The sequence below is a fragment of the Heloderma suspectum genome, chromosome 7, assembly GCF_057233095.1.
Source record: "Heloderma suspectum isolate Gila_16-S chromosome 7, 16-S_ref, whole genome shotgun sequence".
Classification (NCBI taxonomy): Eukaryota; Metazoa; Chordata; class Lepidosauria; order Squamata; family Helodermatidae; genus Heloderma; species Heloderma suspectum.
Window position 1 is genome coordinate 105,634,112 of NC_139464.1, and position 6,000 is coordinate 105,640,111.

Here is a 6,000-nt window from a genome sequence, read left to right on the forward strand (position 1 = left end):
GTCCTCTTCATCACAGGGGATTGGAATGCTAAAGCAGGAAGTCAAGAAATCACCGGGATAACAGGCAAGCATGGCCTTGGTGTACAAAATGAAGTAGGACAAAGGCTAATAGAGTGCCAAGAGAACACGCTGATCATAGCAAACACTCTTTTCCAACAGCACAAGAGGCGACTCTACACATGGACATCACTACATGGTCAATATCGAAATCAGATTGATTATGTACTTTGTAGCCAAAGATGGAGAAGCTCTATACAGTCAGTAAAAACAAGACCTGGAGCTGAGTGTGGCTCAGATCATGAGCTGCTTCTTGCAAAATTTCAGCTGAAATTGAAGAACGTAGGGAAAACCACTAAACCATTCAGATATGACCTAAATCATATCCCTTATGAATATATAGTGGAGGTGAGGAATAGATTTCAGGGATTAGACTTGATAGACAGAGTGCCTGAGGAACTATGGACGGAGGTCCGTAGCATTGCTCAGGAGGCAGCAACTCAATCCATCCCAAAGAAAAAGAAATGCAAGAAAGCCAAGTGGCTGTCTGATGAGGCGTTACAAGTAGCTGAGGAAAGAAGGGAAGCAAAAAGCAAGGGAGAAAGAGGAAGATATATCCAACTGAATGCAGAGTTCCAGAGAATAGCAAGGAGAGACAAGAAGGCCTTCTTAAATGAACAACGCAAAGAAATCGAGTAAAACAATAGAATGGGAAAGACTAGAGATCTTTTCAAGAAAATCGGAGATCTCAAGGGAACGTTTTGTGCAAAGACGGGCATGATAAAGGACAAAGAAGGCAGGGACCTAACAGAAGCAGATGAGATTAAGAAGAGGTGGAACGAATACAGAGAAGAACTATACAGGAAAGAGCTTAATGTCCCTGATAGCCATGATAGTGCGGTCACTGAACTTGAACCGGACATCCTCGAGAGTGAAGTCAAGTGGGCCTAAGGAAGCATTAGTAACAAAAAAGCTAGCAGAGATGACAGTATTCCCGCTGAGCTATTTAAAATCCTAAAAGATGATGCTGTTAAAGTGTGCACTCAATATGCCAACAAATTTGGAACACTCAGCAGTGGCCACAAGACTGGAAAAGGTCAGTTTACATTCCAATTCCAAAGAAGGGCAATGCCAAAGAGTGCTCAAACTACCGTAGAATTGCACTCATTTCACATGCCAGCAAGGTGATGCTCAAAATCCTACAAGCTAGGCTTCAGCAGCATGTGAACTGAGAACTACTGGAAGTATAAGCTGGATTCTGAAGAGGCAGAGGAACTAGAGATCAAATCGCCAACATTCGTTGGATCATGGAGAAAGCAAGAGAATTCCAGAAAAACGTCTATTTCTGCTTCATTGACTACGCTAAAGTCTTTGATTGTGGGGATCGCAACAAACTGTGGCAAATTCTTAAAGTGATGGGAGTATCAGACCACCTTACCTGTCTCCTGAGAAACCTGTACAAGGGTCAAGAAGCAACAGTAAGAACCAGACATGGAACAACCGATTGATTCAAAATTGGGAAAGGAGTACAACAAGGCTGTATACTGTCACCCTGCTTATTTAACTTATATGCAGAGTACATCATGAGAAACGCCGGGTTGGATGAATCACAGGTCGGAATTAAGATTGCCGGGAGAATTATCAACAACCTCAGATACGCAGACGATAGAAAGCGAAGAGGATCTAAAGAACCTCTTGTTGAGGGTGAAAGTGGAGAGTGCAAATGCTGGTTTGAAACTCAACATTAAAAACACTAAGATCATGGCATCTGGCCCCATCACTTCCTGGCATATAGAAGGGGAAGAAATGGAAGCAGTGACAAGCTCCAAGATCACCGCAGACGGTGACTGTAGCCATGAACTTAAAAGATGCTTGCTCCTTGGGAGGAAAACTATGGCAAACTTAGACAGCATAGTAAGAAGCTGAGACATCACCTTGCCGACAAAGGTTTGTATCATCAAAGCTATGATTTTCCCAGTAGCAACGTATGGCTGTGAGAGCTGGACTATAAGGAAGGCTGAGCTCTGAAGAATTGATGCCTTCGAACTGTGGTGCTGGAGAAGACTCTTACAAGTCCCCTGGACTGCAAGGAGGTCAAATCAGTCCATCCTAAAGGAAATCAACCCTGACTGCTCATTGGAAGGACAGATACTGAAACTGAAGCTCAAATATTTTGGCCACCAAATGTGATGAGAAAACTCCCAGGAAAAGACCCTGATGCTGGGGAAGATTGAAGGCAAACGAGAAGGGGACAGCAGAGGATGAGATGGCTAGATAGCATCACCGATGCAATGAATATGAACTTGAGCACACTCCGGGAGAGAGCGCAGGACAGGAAGGCCTGGCGTGCTATGGTCCATGGGGTCACAAAGAGTCGGACACGACTTAACGACTGAACAACAACAAAATTAAGGCAAAGACAATTTAACTGCCTATAATCCAGGTCCTATAAAGGATTCATGATGAGCGTCCTTGAGAACAATCACTTCCCATCCCAAGCTGTTCCCAGACTTTGAGCATCTGGATCTAAATATTGGATACATCTCTCCAATTACTGTACAGTCCAGGTGAAAAATGGGCAAGTGGCAAACATAGCAGTTTGTGGTATATCTAATGTACCTAGAAAAATTAAATCATTTCTTCCTCCTACAGCAACAGCTTCCCCAGGTGTGCGTGAGTGCTTACCTCCACCAGAACAACCCTAGCCTTGAATCATAGGTGATACAATAGTCCTCTCCTAAGAACTGTGAGAATGAATGCCTCCCATTGAGCCAGCTGGATGCTAAAGAATGCAGGCACCTAGACATAAGGCCATCTCTGGGAAAGAGAGGATAAGCTGTAAGCCTTTGCAAGAAGAAGAGGGCCTAAGAAGCAAGCATGGCTGAGAGTTAGGCACAAACTGAGATCCCCTAACTCACTGGAGAGTGCCTGTGGGCCCACAAGTTAGTCCTCCCTGTCCCAGGGCATCTTGTCTTACAACTCCTATAAAAGGGGGTCACTCATCGCCTTTTAAGGTCCTACATCAGGGATAGGGAACCTATGTCCCTCCAGATGTCACTGTACTCCAATTCCCATCAGCCCCATAGCCCATTATTGATTATGTAATCTATCAACATCTGGAGGGCCAGAGGTTCCCTATCCCTATTGTACATTCATGCACCAAAAACTTGTCGGCTTCCAGAGAATTTAAGATTCTGATTGTTAAAACTGGTGGCTCTAAGTGATCACTTGCCACATAAGTGACGGAGTTTCTGACCCCTATGATGCTTGTTTACTTTTCCCCCTCTAACCTTAGGTCGCAAGCACGGAGGTCTCAATTCTTGGCAGGAAGGTGACTGGAAGGAGAATGGATAGTGTCTGTGGTGGCCTCTGACCTTTGGTAACCCCTTTTCTTTGGGTGGAGAAGTGCTTCAGATTTGACTCTGGCTTATTAAAGCTGTACAAAGCTCATATAACCTCAAATGACTGGCACAACTTTAACCCCTCTTGAAGAATGTAAATGGATTGTAATGGCCTGGACAGCTGGAGAAGAAGTGCCTTATGAAGCCCACAGTTACTTTTTTTTTGGCAGCCCTCTGTTTTGTTAGCCTCCTCTTGCCCCATAATCACCACCGATATACTACTTGGCTCTAACAGCAACACTATAGTTTAACGCAGATCTGAATCCTCCTAAGCTTCTGTGTAGACCACACAACAGCTGATGTTAGAAACAATGTGTTAGTGTGCATGAGACAGAAGGCACAGGTAGTGTCTTTGTGAGTAGAGGCCACCACTTTGCAGAGAAATGGAGCAGCTGTGAGTGCCTGTGCATTGAGGGGATCTTAATTATTTGCATAGCCTTTCTTCCAGTGCTACTAAGGACTCTACAAAGATAAAATAGACCAGCCCTTTTTTGTTAGGCTTGCAATCTAATAGACACAACATTAAGGAAAGGAGGCACAGTAGAAGGAAGAGGAAAACAAGCAAAATTAGAGTGCAGGTATGTTGAATTTTAAATGATCAAGTAGAATAGCCACTGATGGCATGTTGCAATTGTCCAGTTTTTTAAAAATGTTTTCCCTAACAGTAGTTCATATCATTACACTTAATTATCTCCATTCCAAGAACACATATTTATTTATAAATTATTACTTGACTTATAGCCTGCCTTTCCACCAGCTAAGTGCCAAAGGTATCTAATAAAACATTGTATAAATAACATAATCGCAAATAAATAAATAAATATGAAAACAAAATGTAAAGGCATGAGTAAAGAACAAGAGCTTCTGTCTACTCCGAAGTAAGCATGAGCAACACGTCTACTCAGAAGCAGGACAAGCCTCTACAGGACCAAGGTCAGAAGAAAGCAGGACTGAATTGCTCAGCAGCTTCCTCCCCTAGCTCTGCTCTGCCCTGCAGGGGAAACCTCTGGTCTCTGATCAGCAGCATATCAGAGACAAATACTTTTCCCTGCTACGCACTGAGAAAGGGAGCCTTTTTCTGTTATAATCAGGAAAGAGGTCAGAGTTTTTCCATCTATGGCAGAGGAGGCGGGGCCAGCAAAAGAAGCTGCTGGCCAGATGGGGAACCCCTGTGAGCCAAATTAGGCTTGTGGGTTGAAGGTTCCCCATCCCTGACTTGAGCGCTCCTTCCCTCAACTGCTGCTTCTCTGCTCTAAGCTCCTTCTGCCCAAAGCAGCTTTGCTCACTCCACTTATCATTTTAAGCCATTGGGGCTCTGTTACATGCATGAATGTATTGTTAGCTCCTGATTTACAAAGTTAATGTGGCATTAAAAAATTTTTTTTTCACATGAAAACGTGATGTGAAAACAAAATTTTGGCAATTTAGAGTAGATTATATGGTTTCTGGTGTTCTCTGTGCTTATAAAGTTATATGCACAGATAAGGAGCATCTTTTAGAGTCTCTAGAGACTGAACTCATGCTTTCCTTGAAAAGGTAAACAGTGGAAGTTGTCATAGGCTGCTTGCTGTGTGTACTTTAGGGCCCCTTGTGGATATTACACAGTAGACATTAGTGATTTTTTAAAATTTATTTTTTTTGTTACACACACTTCCACACCAGTAGGACTCTGCTTTTAACCTCTAGTGAATAGAGGAGAACAGGAGGAACAGAAAGGGAGGTGGGGTTTTACTGCATGTGAAAAATACATATCTCTGCACAGAAATACAGGTGGATGAGCTTGGTAGCCCCATCGAGAGCATCTGGATCAAAATAAATGGAGCAAAAATCAAAGGAATCTCTAGCCACCCAATCAAGGAGAAGACGAGGATGAAACTTTTGAAAAGCAAATAGCCAATGTTTCAAGGAAGCATGATGTAATAGTAATGGGGGACTTCAATTTCCCCGATATTTGTTGGGAGACAAATTCTGCAAAACATGGCCCCTCCAGGAAATTCCTGACTTGTGTGGTAGATAACTTCCTCCTACAGAAGGTAGAGGAAGGAACTAGAGGATCGGCTATCCTTGACTTGATCCTAACCAACAGAGATGACTTAGTGGATAAAGTAGTAGTTAAAGGAACTCTGGGGGAAAGCAACCATGTTATACTTGAGTTCTTGGCTGTAAGGGAAGCAAAAGCCGAGTGTAGCCAAACGCATACCCTGGATTTTAGGAAAGCTGATTTTAATAAACTCAGAACAATGATAAGTAAGTTCCCATGGCAAGCAACTCTTAACGAGAACAGTCCAAGATGGGTGGGAGTTTTTAAAAAAGGAAATTCTCAAGGCACAATTACAAACAATTCCAACAAGAAGAAAAAAGGTGGAAAACAACAGAAGAAGCCAATTCGGCATCACAAAAAGCTTAGAGATCACCTGAAAACAAAATGAGGACCTCTCTGAATTTAGCAATAGAGTTTTCCGATCAAAAAATGTGTATATTTGCAAAAGGTGCACAAAAATACATACATATCACACATATAATGCATTCAAAAGTGCATTATATTAGGGGAATTGCTTGCAAAAAATGTGTATATTAGGTAGAACTGCATACAAAAATGCAT